The sequence below is a fragment of the Puntigrus tetrazona genome, chromosome 12, assembly GCF_018831695.1.
Source record: "Puntigrus tetrazona isolate hp1 chromosome 12, ASM1883169v1, whole genome shotgun sequence".
Lineage (NCBI taxonomy): Eukaryota > Metazoa > Chordata > Actinopteri > Cypriniformes > Cyprinidae > Puntigrus > Puntigrus tetrazona.
Window position 1 is genome coordinate 11,122,857 of NC_056710.1, and position 17,503 is coordinate 11,140,359.

At 37.6% G+C, this 17,503-nt stretch overlaps 1 long non-coding RNA gene across 1 annotated transcript; it reads left to right on the forward strand.

Annotated features, from left to right (window-relative positions):
• Positions 1-66: 66 nt before the first annotated feature.
• LOC122355611 lies at positions 67-8,034 on the forward strand. Its single transcript, XR_006252230.1, has 4 exons — positions 67-239; positions 1,544-3,189; positions 3,412-3,545; positions 7,666-8,034. It is a non-coding gene; the product is annotated as an uncharacterized LOC122355611 (long non-coding RNA).
• Positions 8,035-17,503: the final 9,469 nt, after the last annotated feature.

The following is a 17,503-nucleotide window of genomic DNA, read 5'->3' on the forward strand; positions in this document are numbered from 1 at the left end:
AAGTTTGCACATGTGTATAAATGCGTTGCAGCTGTTGAAGGGCGGAGCTCGACGAAGTTTCAACAGTGCGCTGCTTGTAGCCCCGCCCTTCCCGTCACGTGATTTCGGTAGGTCTCCCCTCCAGACTTTAGGGGAGCTGTGCGCGCTGTCTGCCTCGAGACAATCGGCACTACATAAATTCAACTCAGGTGCTTGAAATTCGATTCTCCTCTGCAGCTCATCTAGTTCCCTGAAAGACAGTATGTAGCTGAATTCTTCATTTAAGGTTGTTTTTAAACAGTGTCTAAGCTACTTCCTATGAATAACGCACCACTGACTGCATATCGTTGTGTAGGGATTTTTGTTCATTACCTAGTGGTTCTTAATGGTTCCGTAGAAACTCAGCCCTGCACATTTTTGAAAGGATGTCTCTGACACATGGACTTCAGATCGTGCAGCCTCTACAGCGCCCTCTGTGTTGAAGTGCGATTTTACATTATGATGGGGTTTTTTTTCTTCAATTTTTTAAGTAGATTATTAATTCTGTTTATGTGAAAAGCCTTTAACCAACCAACTAGCTAGATAACGAATTAACTAAATAAAAGTGTTCAATTTTAGAATTTTTATAGCCTAAGGCTCATTCTCTGATGCTATATATATATATATATATATATATATAAAAATATAATATTCATATAATATATATATAAAAACAATATTCATAAATAAAATAGTAAGTTTTCAGATTCACAATTAATTGCATACAAAAGTTTTTGTGTACATAACGTGTGTGTGTACTGTGGAGTTGTATGCACACACGCGCACACACACACACACATATGTATATACAGTACACATACATATATTGTGTAAACAAAAAATAATTTTGGATGCGATTAATCGTTTGAGAGCACAAATTTTTGTCAATATTTTAAAATTCAATTTATTACTGTAAAAGCTGGCTAGTTGTTACCTTCAGTGTCACACGATTCTTCTGAAATCATTCTAATATGCTGATTTGCCGTTCAACACTTCTTGTTATTATCACGTGTTTGTGCAAACTGGCCAATTGGTCAAATGCATGCGTCATAATTTCATTGAGCGAAAACATTATTTGTTTCCACACTGTACTCATCGACTCACGGAAAGAAGAGCTGCCTAGCGCAAACCGTGTTTGTGGGATCCTTTCTGAGGCTATTTAAGTTCAGCCCATGTGAAATTCCCATCACTTTAAATTGGCAGTTTCTCTAAGCAGTCCTCACCACACTGGCATCCCAAATGTAAAACGATTAGACCCGTGCATTATGTAATACGTTACATGAGTTACAGGGCCATCTCCTTTTGTGCATATAAACTAAAGATTAACTGCTCATAGTGGATGGTAAAGTGGAAGAGCACTAATCATAGCAGATGCAGTTCTTGGCTACGAACCCTCAATTTAGAGCTCTAAATTACACGCAAAGTGCAAGCCTTAGATCTGCCGTGGTCCGTGATGGACAACTGAATCAACCCACCGAAAAAATAAAAAGAAGAAGAAAACTCTCAAACAAAACTCTGTCCACAGAAACCACTCATCCATTACACCGACTCCAGTCCTCGCTGAGCTGCTCCGATCATTCCAAAACATTACATCATTGCACAGAGAGGGAACATCGCTACTATGGCCAGAGCGGCTGCCAAGGCGTCTGCACAGGACTGTACACTGGCTCCTTTGTGATGTCCACAATGTGTGTCCAAGGCAACCGCTAGGTAGAGAGGACAGCCCATAAGGGAACGCTTCTCGTCTTCTTCTCCACAACACATGGTAATGTTGAACATTCTTTCTTTGTCTGTAACGTTGTCACACACCGACTGTTTGAAGATGCTTCTGCTGGAGTCTGCTGGAGGTCCGTGTTGCGCGTATCATGTTCTTCGCTGAATGCGGACCATTGATGTCTCACGAAAGCCGTGTCAGGTTTGGGCCTTTGCTTCTGCGCCCCGGGATCTTCCCTGCAGGCCGTAGAGCATCCAGAAGCCATGTTTGAGGTCTGCTCTGCTTGTTTATGTACGGTTACACCCAGAGCTGAATTTAACCCCAGCTTCCATCTGCTGCAGCACCCAGGGCCTGACGGAGATGAGACCGGTTTGGGTCGGTCTGCGCCGCTCGCTTGCTACTAAGCACAGCTTGCTCCTATGTGTTATTATCGTCAGAGGCGTCTCCTCTGTGGCAATATTCTTTTTTAGACTTTTTTTTTTTTTTTTTTTTGCTTACGTTGACCTTAAGGTTCATTTAAGGTACTTCGTAGCCAAATTTATAGTAAATAGGAAAATGTTTAAATCATAAATAAGGAAATATTTAACAAAGAATAGGAAAAAAAGAAGAAAGAGATTTTTAATTAGCATTTTATACAATTGTTTTCCCACTAAATTTCCATTTTAAATAATAGTTAATAAAGAATAATAAAAAAAATACTAGAATTTTATTGAATTTAGTTTAGATTTCCTAGTTCGTGGTAAATATGAAAATACTGAAATAATGAACCGCTAAATAATGAACACAAAGAATAAAACACATTAACAATTTTGAATGTCATTTTATTTTCTAGGACCATTTATATTATACCATTTTATGAATTTTTACTTTTAGCCAGATTTCATGTCAATTGTATGAGTTTTAAATAATAAATGAGAAAATGTTCAACAAGGAAAATGCATCCCAACAAAAGTATGTTATCACTTGACAGTTTTTTTTTTTGTTTTTTTTTTTACATTTTCTTTTAGTCAGACCTCATGTCATTTTATGGTAAATATGAAGACATTTTCTTTTAAAGCAATGTTAAAAAGGTGTAAAATATCATTTACTTTTTTTTTTCAATCGTTATATATTTTTATTAGCGTTTTAGCCAATTTTGCCACTTTATTCTAATATATTTCTGCACCCAACCGTGTTTTCAGATGACATTTATGTAGTCACTCTAAACTGGCGCTTTCCATCCCTCCTCGTCATGCCACAGAGCTGGTATTCTGGGCTTCAGTGTGCCCTATTGGCCTAGCCACAGCCCGGCAGCCTTTCATTACACCAGCCTGAAGGAGGTGCCCTGGACATCCCCATCGAAGACGCCGTCACCACACCCCAAAGCGTGCCCAGCTCCGAGCTGTTCCCTGGATACATCAACAAGAGACATGAGAAAACAGACGCTCTGTTTGCACATCATTTAACTGGCAATCAAGGTAACCGCTTCTAAACCTAAACGCTTGAGGGCCGTCCTTGTTGTAGCATGATTTGATTACATTGCAGTCACGTGATAAAATCGCTATTTTGTGTATTATTATTTGTGAGATATAATTAGAAAACTAATTAGCAGGTATTTATGGTCACTGATAAAATTGTTATTTCAGCCTGACCTGTCTTAGATAGGCTTTTCATCCGAGGTGTTTTCCCGCCTGTATTAGACGTTCTTCCGGTATCCCTGCAGCTCTTCATGGAACAAGTTTGGTTTGGAAACGGATGGATGTCATGGCTGGAACTACACCGCCCCCTGCTGATCAAATAAAACTCAAGGCACTTCCTTCCACATTCTAGAAAAGTACGTACTTTTATTAAAAATGAGTGACGTTACATACATAATCTATATTTGAAGTCAAATGTTTACATGCCTTTCGGAAATAAATAAGAGGGACCATATAATATGCATGTTGTTTCATTTAGTATGGAACTGAGTAAGGTATTTCGCATAATTTCTTGTTTACATGTCGTAGTCCGCAAAAAATAAATAAATAAAAGTTGAATTTATAGAAATACTGTGTTGTTACTCGACTGTTTTTGTTTGTTTTGTTTAGTGATAGTTGTTCATGAGTCCGTTGCTTGTCCTGAACTTCAGAAAAGTCCTTCAAGTACTACAAATAATTTTTGTGTATTTAAACCCTTTTGAAAAATGACTGTATGATTTAGAGATTTATTTTTTCACGGTGAAGACGGCTGAAGGACTCGTATGCCTCTATTGCAGAAGGTTCAATCACTGACTGATGCTTTAAGCGAAAACACAACGCATTAAGAGCCAGGGGATGAAAACTTTAGAACAGAATGAAGAAGCGTACATTTTTCTTTTTCTTCTTTTTTTCTCATTTAGCACCTTCAGAGGCTACGGAAGATACTTACTTGTTTCCTAGAGAACATTGTATGTTACATTTACTGTGATATTCAAATGTAATTATTATTTTTGGTTTCTTTGAACCTTCTGTAATAGCATACGAGTCCCTCAGTTGTCCTCAGTGTGAAAATGTCTCAGAATCGTAGTCATTGTTGGGTTCAAATACATAAAAGGTTGGAGAATTTGTGGATGCTGAAGGATTTTTCTGAAGAACGGCGGCCAGTTTAACTGTTTAGGACAAAAACAAAAAAAACCTCAAATACATAAATAAATAAATTGATTAATTAAAATAAATCAATAAAAACACAGCTATAGATCGTTCAGGTTAAAAACAAAACAAGACATGAATCAAGGGTGTGTAAACTTTTGAACAGGGTAATTTTTTATAAATTCAAGTATCATTTTCTCCCGTGGACTATATAGTATGCAAACATCTATTATGTGAAATATCTTAAAAGGTCAGCACTTAAACAATAACATGCATTTTGTACTGATCCCTCATATTTTGGTAACACACATTGTATTTAAACCTTTGACTTTGAAGATTAATTTAATGACTATATACCAGTTAATAAAGCTTTGTGGTACTGTAATGTAATAATATGAAGAGTTAATGTCTGTCTGCAGCTACATGTTACCTTCAGGCATAGTCAATATTACCGGTAGATTCTGAATTTATTATCTTTTTTAATCAAGTTATTACATCTTTGATTCTGATTTCTCTGCATGTCAATACTATACAGTTCACTAGAGGGCAGTATGGCCATATTTTACATCAAAATGGCAATACTTTGTCATGGCCACATTTCAGTATTCACAGTAGAGTGAGACGTAAAAAAAAAAAAAAAACTTATGGGAACATTTTCTGTGTTCTTTAATATTTGCTTTATGCTTTCTTCTGCTTTAATGACAAACTCCGCAAACCTGATGATCACGCTGAACATGATTTGAGAATAATATCTTGTGATTGGTCTGTACAATTTGGTTCATATGGTCAAGGTCACATAAATATTTATAAACAGAAATGCAATAATATTTAATATTAATAATATTTAATAATTTAGTCGTTTTCTTTATTTTAATTCTTTTTAAATCCTAAAACACTGTAACTTACAAATAGTGTTAAATCTGCAATACTTGCAGAAATTTTATGTGAATCAATTATACATTATTTACTATAATTCATAATATGCGATTGTTTTAATTTTAAAAAATGTATTTCCTTCAAAGTAGTGCAGAATCTGAAATATTAAATAAATACAAAATAAGTATTAAAAAGGTAATACTATTGGATAATTACAATAATAATAATGTTCTTTGCTTTAAAATGTTTGAAATCATAACCTACTGCTATTATCTTGAACTAGTGACAAATCTGAAATATTACATTAACAAAAGGAATAATTATAATGTAAGAGTGTAAGAGTAATTATAATAAAAATATATTATTTTAAAATGATAAATTATAAAATAATGCTAATATTAATGAATGCCATTTACAATAATAATAATGATATATAATTATATAGTTTGTTGTGCTACTGTTACTGTTTTTAATTACTAGGTTTAAAAGCGAAACTCCAAAAGCAAATTCCAAATGGTCTCAGAATTAAAATTTTATTCATAATGATTATGAATAAGCAAACAGTTAAAAAGAGTATAAAAGCCAAGCACACCACGTTCACACAACTGCTTACCCTGGCCTTATTTGTGCCTTAAAAGCAGTGACTATTTGCTGACTATTCGGCGCATAAAACTTTGATTCGGTGCATTACTGCTGCTGAGTGGATTAATGCGCGGGGCGCAGGAGCTGGTAACGGACACAGGAAGTGAAAAGCTGTCTCATGCTTGATTGGACCTCACCTCCTCGTTAACTCACGCAACCTGGCAGAGTGAACTCTGACCCCCGTCTGCGCCTAAGCTGTAGTGACACGGTCAAGGTGACATGGCAGAGTGGAGCTGACTGAGGGAAAGGCTGTGCGCTGGTCTGTAGCCAGACACGGTCACATTAAGGGTCCACTAGTAAATAATTGAGACCGAGCAGTCGCAACAGTGCAAACATGTTGTTATTAGTATTTCACTTCAATATTCATAGCTGCGCGAGGGGATGGTGGTGCGCGGAAAATTGTGACGCGTTTATGTGTGTTTGGTCTGTACGCTTATTTATGTGTGTGTGGGGGTGGGTGGGGAGGTGGGGTTTCACCCAACCGAGCTGAAAGAAATAGTCCAGGTTCAACTGACATCATTTGTAGTATAATGTTGATTACCACAAAAGAAGTAATTGTGACTTGCTTCTCAAAAAAAAAGCTTTTTTACAGTCATTTTAGGTTTATGCTGTTGCGCTCTGTCATTGTGATGATGTTGTAAAATTTAATATATAACTAGCGCTTTTTCCAAACGTTCGGCTTAAATTGTGCTCACTCTCAGGTCACCGAGATGTACATGAGTTTGTTTCTTCATCTGAACAGGTTTTGGGAAATTCAGCATTACATCGCTTGCATTGAATGGGTGCCGTCAGAATGAGAGACCAAACAGGAACTAAAGGAAAAAAATCACAATAATTCACAAGCAATCCACACACGTCTAGTTTGTCAATTTACATCCTGTAAAGTGGAAATCTGTGTGTTTGTGATAAATTCACCTTTCCGATTTTAATTGTAAACTGTAATTTCTGGCCATACTATGATGCTTCTTTTAACTGTGAAAATCCACCAACGTGTTTGTTTAGCACTGATTTGGACTGGTTTCTCTTGTAAACTGTGCTTGATCAGTGCACGTTTCTCTCCTGTTTCAGGCACAATGACATTTGCAGCCACAAAAATAAGTAAACAAGTGAATGTAGTGATGGTTTTATCACCCGTTCGCTGCATACGATTCACTGCTGAACAAGCGATGCAATGGTGAGTTTATCAAAACGTGTTTTTAGTAAAGAAACAAACTCATCTACATCTTGGATAACCTGAGTAACATTTAAACTAGTTTTCATTTTTGGGTTTAACATTTGTATGATTTTCTTTACATTTTTTTGTATTTATTGGTCTGACGGTTACGAACATTGCCCCAAAAACTTGTTTTGTACCCAAAACGTTCTTTAATTAACCGAGATTGCGTTCAAAATTATATATATATATATATATATATATATATATATATTAACAGAATTTCAGAATTTCACACACGAAATAAAGTTTCGTTCTTATCATGCCATTTTGCCATGTTCTAAATATAAGTAGAGCTTGCTGCAGTAACACATTCCTCATCTAAGCAGTTGCCAAGCCGCTTAAGGGGAACACTACAAAACCATATACAATGTGTTATTTAAGTTAAATATGGAAAGAATAATCTTTCCCAGATAAAGATCCAGTACATCTCAAATATAGATTAGGGAGTGTTTTTTTATGATGAAACTAGAGATATATCCAGTGCTCTGGATTCATCCCATCTTAACAGCCCTCCTCCCCCACTCCCCCTTACGTGTAACATCCAGATCCCTCAATTTTTCCCCTAAGCGTAAGTCTCAATCAAACTTGCTCTGTGCCTTATTTTTTTAATACAGAGTCTCAGCAGATTAATCTGGTTTCTGAACTGAGCATCAGCAGCTGCTCCTTATCCTTATCATTGCTGTAACGACAGGCCAACCGTCGCCTCCCACAGAATCCTGCAGGGACCTGAATTAATACTCGGTATAATTCCACACAATCCCAAGAAAAAAATTCTCGTCCTGCTGCCAGGCCACTTGACTCGTGTGCTCCAGCGGGCTCTGGATGGCACCAGCAATCTCTGTAATCGGTCGCTAAGCCCCTGCGCTGCTCAGTTCAGCTGCTTCCTCACAGCATTTAAAAAAAAAAAAAGAGCAGAGCTGGGGTGCATTGTGTGTCAAACATGTATGTTTATCCTGTCCACTAATTAAAATGGGGATGCTTAACATGGCTTCCGTATGTAGATACATGAAAACACATGCAAGCGAGCGCACATATGCAGCGTGCCCACCCGCATATTAAATGAATTTTGAATTAAGACGCCATGTCTGTTAAAACCATTTGAAAAATTAAGCTCATCCATTAAAAAAAAAAAAAAAGAACAATATCTGCTCATTTAAAGACAATAATTACTTTTAGATCTTTTGAATGAACAGAATATTTTAAATATGACTTCTGAAGATATTTCTATCATTTTAATTATTAATTATTTAGATGTTGTTGTTTTATTTTTTTTATTATATATATATATATATATATATATATATATATATATATATATATATATATATATATATATATATTACTACTATGCATTACTAAGTCATATTTGTGCACTTATACAAACATACATAATGCTTATAGATACCATATACAAAATGAAGACAAAATGATTTTCTGGATGCTTTGTATTAACACCAGAAAAAAAATTATCTGCACATATTATTTGCATTTATAGTGATAAAACAATTCATCCTTTTGCACTTAATACTATGCTTGACAGTCAGCCAAGTATGACAGACAGCTTTATAATACTCGTAATGCAAGTAAAGATAATGAGAAATACAATACTTTAATTTCAAAATAGGTTACCTGTAAATGTATCATTTTCATTGACATAACCAACTGCACTGAATCTATTCTGCCTTCAAAACTGATCAGATGAACACTTCTTAGATGCCAAGTTATTATGCAAACATTGGATTTGTACGGGCCATGCAATATTTCTTATGCTTTTTGACCTCGATTTTTAGACTTCGGGTTTCTTCAGTAGTCATTGCGCGAGTACTTATAAAGCATCAAAACTATATAAAACATTGAAGAGAAAAGATATGATCTCCTTTTAAAAACGAAACTAATAAAAACAAATAATAGAAAAAGTACTGACAGCTCGTTACAAGGGACTTTATCCACTAATGTTCTGCATTGCAGCATTAAACTATTATTAAAACACCTTTGAAAATAAATATGAAAAAAAAATAAAATCATACAGTATACATTGAGCTATATTTTTTGTGCTCTTACAGACTTTTTAGAGTAGTTTCCGAACTGTATATGCGCATTATATAACGTTATACATGCAAGGGCAAACTGGCTATATATCTGACCTAAATGTATGTCTCCTGGTCAGAAGGCATTGAAAATGAGAGTGTGGCTTTGTGTCTGTCTCCGCTGCGACATAATCAGAGCCCCAGATTTATGAGCAACCAGATCCCTCCTGAGGCTTAGTGCTGTAAACAACTTGGATCAGGCCACAGATTTAAGAACATGTACCACTTGCACTTGGTACTTTTGGTCAAAGAAGATTAGACATGACAATTTTTAATTTGTTTCTGAATCCGTTTTATAAGACGATAATGCCGCCAGTGTCTTTTTATAGCAGAGGGTCTGATATTCTCATAAGAAGGGGCCAAATCAGGGTTTGAGCAATCAGAGATGAGAACCTCAAGAGATGAGGATCATGGGAATCGCTGGCACTTTACAAATTAAACCGGTGCAAATTAAGAATCCTGCAACGATGCTGTTGTCGCTCAAATTAAACTTTAAATCTGTACCACATGTAAATAAAAACATCACACTGGTTTCAGGAACAACCACAAAGTGTGTGTGTGTGTGTGTGTGTGTGTGTGTGTGTGTGTGTGTGTGTGTGTGTGTGTGTGTGTGTGTGTTTGTGTGTGTGTACAGAAAGTATTATACATACAATAACGATTAATCAAAAAATAACAATATTACATTATCATAGAATATATATATATATATATATATATATATATATATATATATATATATATATATATATACAAATTGATAATATATAAATTATTAAGATTATTAAATTATAAACTAGATTAAAACATTTACCGTATACAATAACATATATATAATGCACATTCAAGCATGTATAAACACACACTTTGCATGAAAAAAATTACATATAAACTATAAACTCTATAACCGGTCTGCAGAAGTGTGAGGCTGCTCTCGTCTGTTCAAGCCTGTCCTGAGACGGCCATGATAGCTTATCTTGTAAACTTGAATCTCTGATCCATGCAGACAAAATTATTCAGGCCTGGCTCGTATTTAAACACGGCAAATCTCTCAGGGACCTTTCCCAGCTTTGCCCTCTGTCTCATAAACATTTTCTTATCCTGCGTGAGCAGGAGCTGACATCCGATGAGTTTTTCATTAATAAGACTGGACTTAATCGCGCTATAAACAGGAATAACACAAAATGACAATGACAATAATAATCATATTTCTGCAAGGATAAGGCAAGGAGAATAATCTTGGCGTGACACGACTGTAATCCCGGCTCTTGCACATTGTCTGTGAGGATCTAAAGCCCACACATGCACACAAAAACCACCTAAATGCTGTGCAACAATTAAACTCCGCTAATGAGGAAGAAAAAGTCTGTGTCAGCACCATTCAAATATGAGTTTCAATTATAAATATGGGTTTCAAAATAAATAGTGTTTGGTGTGCTTAATTAGTCTCCTGCCCAGATGAAAGGAAGGATCTCTCTTTAACTGACCCGTCTGACTACATGCTATGAGGCCTGCAAGAAACATAATTCATATCAAATAAAAGGCCCCGATCTGACAAAACATCTCATCCTGAGCCCTAATATCTGGGCTACTTCTGAATAGCCGTTGTCGGGCATGTTTTTGACCACTGCCTGGCAACCAAATAGAGCCGAGGAGACGTTTAACCTTGCCATCTTGCACCAGAAATTGTGTCTCTGACAAAGACGTGACTAGAGCTCCAGTCTACATTTAGGTTAAATTAGAATGATATGCATGTATGAAAAAGGGTTTTCAAGCATCGGAACAATAAAGGTTTAACAGCGTTTTGTTTGTTTGTCTTCTGTACATTAAAATGTGTCCTGTTTAAATTGATTTCATATCTGAGCGAACAATTATCATGCATTTTTACCATTTACAGAAGAGTACTGTTTAGTAGAAGACCCACTAAATGTCAATTCATGTTCAAATATTTTCTGCCATATTTAGAACGAGAATCAATAGATGACACTAAAACCGCACACTGCCATTTAATCGACCCGATTTCTTGAATGTGCGTAAAAATACTTCGCCAAATAAATATAAGATACAGATATAGATACGCAGTAAAAGACTTTGGCGTGTTTATGCTACGCGATGATTGGGGTCGTGGGTTATGCGTATCATGTTTCATATGCACGCAAAAACTGCGTATTATATGCACGCCAAACATCTGCGTGTCATACATACTCCGAAGTCGATTTTTGCGTATCAATATCACGAGTTTTCATTTTTATTTGGCGTACTATATGCATTTAGTCACTGTGTCTGTGTGTGTGTGTGTGTGTGTGTGTGTTTATACGATGGTGGTATCAATTGTTGTAACGGTTGTTGTAATTTCGCCAGGTAAAAATGGTTTTAAGTCAGTTATTTCTGATCTCATCATTCATCATCATCCAGTCTGTCTGGAATAACATGAAGAAACAGAAGTTACAGAACAAACTGACACAGACTAAATCCAACTGGCAACTTGTTCTAATAATCTTGGCCAACACTGTATATATATATATATATATATGAGCATATGGATAATTTCTCATATCAAATTTGAAAGTGTATGTGTTTACGTAGTTCCCATCAACTGAAGCGAATCCTTGAATGATGATGAGATTATGATGGAGATCATTTGCATGCTGCTGTAACAGGCACTGTTTCACGGTGAGGAGCGGCACACTCTCGTGCTGTTTCATTCCCATTTGTTATGCAAATGAAACCCGGCTTCTTTCTCCTGTCAGAACAATGAAAGCGGGCACAGAGGGAGGGGGGGGGCATCATCTGGGTCACGCTGGGTTTTAAAGCTCTCGCTTTTGTTTGGCAGTTTGGCTCGGTCCTGCTCCGTCAGAGGGTCATTAAACGGTAAAGTAGGACATGCCCGAGCTCCACCGCCGAGGAAGACGAACGGAGGCGCTGGAGCTCTGCCCAGGTGGTTTGAGTGGATGGTTAGAGATCACTCAATTAGCGCACGCGGAATTTCATTTAAACCGGCGCTGACATTGTCAAAGAGCGGCGTCCGGCGCTCCGTAGGCGACCCTCCGAGCTGAGCGGGTGACGGTGCGCGTTCCCGACGTCTGGAGGTGGCGGAACGGGCGCAGGCGCTGTTAACCCTCGGCACCGCGGGTTCGCACGCCGCTTCAGCCCGGACTCCTCTTCAGAAATGCCCATCGCGGAGTCTGCGCACAAACACGGCCAGTGAGGCACGTTAAACGAGGGTGACGGGTCTGCTGGTCGGCGGCCAGCCTAATGGCCGCGCCGCCTGAGAACGCCACGACTGTGTGAAACGCTCCAAACACTTTCCCATTACTGCCTGAGTCGCAGAAGTGTTAAGACCGCCGAGCAGAAAGAAACGACTAAATACACTGTGCGACAATTTACCCGCTAAATAAAGATGTTTACGGATGTATTTTTCGTTTGGGACCCACACGAAGATGAAATGATGGCAGAGCTGGGTGTGTTATCACTTAAATGAATATGATTGATGCACTGCTAAAATACTAGACGCGCTCGTGTCAGTTTAAATCTTCAGACCATTTTCAATAATGGTTGCTATTCAGACATATTCCTGCAGGGGGTGGAAGTGAACCAAAAACTGTCTGGGGGAAAACATGAAAACAAATAGGCCTTTACATCCCATTACACTAAATAAGTGGTTGACTTAGACTAGAGAACGCATTAAAGGCTGGGTTTTCAGCTAATGATCGGTGAAAGGAGGTCCCTGACCTTCAGAAAATGTTGTTTGTCAAGCCTGAGGTGCAGACCCAGATTTGGGACCTTTCTCAAAGCATTTAAAATCCTAAAATGTGACTTGTAAAATAAAATGCAAACAAATAATAAGTGCCTGAGTGGGAAAAAAAAAATGCAGACTTAATGTTTCTACGGTGTAGTGGAGCACAGCTTGTTTTGGACCAAAGGTTTGTTTGCAGGTATGACATTACAAATTTTCATATCTCTTCATAGAATCTGTCTAAAATGTATTTACACACTATTTAATAACATTTATTAGGGGAAACTAAAGCTAAAATCAGCTACAGCTAGAAATGTAAAAAGGGAATGAATAATTGTAAATGTTACTCTTACATGGTTACATGATTTTAATTGTTAATTAAGCTAAATTGCGCAATGTACCTATACCAAAACCTTACTGTACTTTTCTTGGAGGCGTAATTCCAGAATGTGAGCTATAGGACTTTCAGGGTGGGCTGGAAAATGAAGGCAGCAGGCGGGTGGTGGGTGCCAGGGTGGGCCAAGATCATAATTAGGCTGGGTAAGCCCGCACAGACCCCCCTGTGGAGCAAAGGCTTGCTTCGCTGGTGACACATGTGCATGCTTTTAAGTATATTTAAGACAGCAGCATCGGGCACAGTGCTACACATGCATGAATATGTTACCACCAAGTTAAAATTGTTACTTCAAAGTGCATTAAAATCAACATTTAATTTTATACTTGTACCTTATGCCATTTAGGTCTATTGATTATCAGTCATTTTATTTATTTATTTATAAATTCATTTTTAAAGTTTAAGCTTCACAGTAAAAACTACAGAGCTTTGACCATAAATAATCTAAGTCTTATATTACTGTGACATGTTAGGCAATTGAAAGATCTAGTGACGGCTGACGTAAATATACTAGTGTTGTCCTGTCAACGATTAATTGCAATCAAAAATAAAAGCTTTTGTTTTCATAATATATTAATTAATTCATATACATAATAAATAGACACAAAACACATAGTATACAAAAATGTTTATTTTGCAGTGATTAACCACAATGAATTGTTTGACAACACTAATTTAAATGCAAAAAATTATTTATATACATATTTATGATATATCAACATCTGTACCAAATTGGATATTACAGATGTATATATGACACATACAAGCGTGATGTATTGAATATGATACTCCAAAAAAAACACATTTGCACTTTTTAAATATAAAATATCAATCAAAAGGCTTAACAAACAAACAGAGTTTTTACTGAATTAAAATGTTTATTTCGTAATGAATAGAAATAGAACAAAATGGCTGCACAGAGCATTACATTCCTCTTTATCTCTTCAGTTACTTATTTTTGACTGTTTCATACCAGTTTTAATGACGACAGACAGACTAACTGTTAATTGTTCCATCAATATTCAAGGGCAAAATATGTTCATCGTACACGCTTCAAGGAGAAGCCAAAGGGTAAGGAGTGAGATCAACCATACGCTCATCACATCACTGGTCCACTGATTCACACCATTAAGTGCGTCTGGGCCCCACCAGCACACCCGAGAACAAGGCCTTCACACCGAGGGCCTCGCCTGAAGACAGTCCACGGGGTGATGAATAAGAGCCCTGAGCTTTTGTCGCACAGAGCCTAATGCATATGCAGCAGGGTCTATAGGCTGTGGCTTTGGTCCGCATCTTGTTCAGAATGCAAAACATTTTAATGTGCTTCCGTGAACCCTGGTTCAAACCTTGTTTTAGTACTTCGGGGAGAGAGAAGCCCGCCAAACACTGACCTCCACTGCTTTAACGTCTCGCAGTCTGAATATTCAACCCGCGCTGAATAAAAGATGAATTTGCTTTTATACTCGGTTGGGCCGCTAAAACGTTTGAGGGGGGGGGGTATGCGAATTAAGAACACGGAGTACTACAGAACATGCCCCTTCTGTATCTCAACAGACTGCCATCCATTCATCCTCACGCGTTAGAGGAAAGTACACTGACCCGGACCTTTAAACCCCTGAATCAAGTTTTCTGTTTTCTTCCCGTCACAAACAAGCAATTTCCTTCTCGGTTTGGCCGCGGTGTAGAGAAGATATGGCACAAGGGTGAATGAGAAAGAGGCTTTCACAAGGACGAGGCATGCAAGAGCTTGAAGGAAACAGCCTGTCCTGGCAGAAAACGTTCGGATGTGGCCAGAAACAAAGGCAGGCCGGGGAGCGTTGACTATCTGTGTTCATGCTCTGTGTCACAAGTGATGAAATAAACCAGCCCGCCTGACTGAAGCCTCCGGCCTGCTTTGTTCACTCATTTGACAGCTCATCAAAATTCAGTTACCTCTCGAGGTCGCTAACAGCACCTGTGGCAAGAGAAATTATAAAACAAACGACACTCGCGCTCAATATTTAACGCTGTGTGGACAGTGTGCTTAATGTGAAGTGAATCCCCTCAAAGCGTTCAAAATTCACAGAGAATTACATCAGACCATGAAGGAAAAGTAAGGGTCAGATGGAGTGTGTGAAGTATCGCTGGCGAAACACTGAAAAAAAAATTGGCGTAGAAACAGTTTTCGCACAGATATTGCTTATTAATTTCACAAACAATAGCTCGACCCGAAATGCACATTTGATGAACGTTTGCTTAACTTTTATAGCACTACTTGTTCACTAATGGATCCTCTGGGTGTCGTGAGAAAAATACTCCATAGGTTTTCCACATTGTACCTGTCCATCGATACTGTCTTGTGAAGCAAAAAGCGGTGCGTTTATAAAAAAAAAAATAAAATCCATCACTGAGATTTCAAGTTCCAATTTCCAATTTCAACCCGTTTAAAAACCTGCCTTGTTGATGTGTTTGTTTCTTATGAACATTTTTCACATCACAGGATATTAATATCTGTTTGGACTCTTAAGCTTGGATCACGCTACAGGGTTCTTAGCCCGACTTAGCCCCGATTTTCTCCTCCAGAGAAAAATCACAACCAAGAGAAGTGCTGGAGTGAAATCACCTAGCTGCTAGCACGCTAGCTAACGTAAACGTCACTGAAATATGACAATCTACTGCGTAAGATCACGTAGGGCGCTGCTTCTAGCATAATAATCACAGTAATATTCTGATGCGCCACTATGTTGAAATCTTGTCGCGTGTGCATGTTTGAGGGAAGATCATCTGCGAAGATTCTCCTTATGTGTGTGATGCAACCAGATTTCATAATCGGTTAGGATTTTAAAACTCCGGTAGTGTGAGGCCGTCTTTATTTCAACGGCACCCATCCGCTCCAGAAAATCCATTTGGTGAGCAAGTGTTTGACCAAATAAGAAATAAGAAACCAAATAATCTGTTCCGAATAAGAAACAAACAAAACAAATGTTTTGGATGGTTGGAGAGTGTTTAATAAATGCTTTTTTTGGATTCACCATTGCTTTAAAAGTTACATTTTGAATGGAAAAAAATGAAGTAATATTTTCTTGTAAAACATGCTCCAGTAAAAATATAGCTTTTTGCAGTATAGAACACTATTTGTTCATAATGACATAAAGTCAGAAAATGATTTGACTGCTTGTATACATCATCACACCATGAGTACACACACACACACACACACACACACACACACACACACACACAGGGTAATGCATAATTAATCATGCATACTAGATGCATTAATGCAGACATTCACAAATATTTAAACATGATGTTGCTTCCAGGCAAAACTGTCCAGTCAGCAACAGATGCATGATGTCACCAGTAATAATAATCTAACTCTGCCTCAGAGCTGCACTTCCTTGAGAGAGTGGGGGGTGTCGAAGTGTTCACTCAGCTTTTACCAGCTGCTAGTAAATAGTTTGTTGCATCATTTTTGACTTATAGATACGACAGGGGTTTGTTTATTTTCCTTTGTAAAGCCCGCCTGGGGTTTTTCTTTGTTTTCCAGTACAAATACCTAAATGCAAAATTATTAAAGATTACAAGCCTTGCTTCAGAAAAAAAAGTGATTCAAGCTTGAGACAAGAAAAAAGTCTGGCATTGGGGGAGAAAGTAAACTCTGCTTCTGAGGGCCACTGTCCTGCAAAGTGTAGCTCCAACCAGCTCCAAAACACCTGCTTGGAAGCAACCCTGAAGACCTTCTTTAGCTGGTTGAGGTGTGTTTAATCAGGGCTGGAGTTTGATACCCCTGCCCTACAGCACAGGGTGACCGAAAAAATATGAGATGGGAGGAACAATGTGTTGTGTTTTACCTCAGATAAACTTTTCATCAGCTTAGGACTTATTTATTCCCCTCACAAAGTAATTTTCTTTCCATCACAAAAGTTTTGAGAGCAAATATGAAGGTTTTTGGGGGAACTCAACGGTTTTGACAAAGAGCAAAAACCACCGAAGCACAATTTTTTCTTCCTGTATCTCATTGTATTTTCAAGATATTTAGCTTCTCAAGTTAAAGCATCTTGAATGTACGTTTAGACATAAATAAATAAATAAAATGACAAAAATACTGAGGAAAAAATCTCTTTGCAGTTAAAACGGCTGCCACTTGATGGTGCTGTCAAGCAACCGATGGTGGTCTGTACTTAAAAAAAAAAAAACTCGATAAAAGATTCATAAAAAAGCATAGGGACACCTACTACTGTTAACCATATAAATCT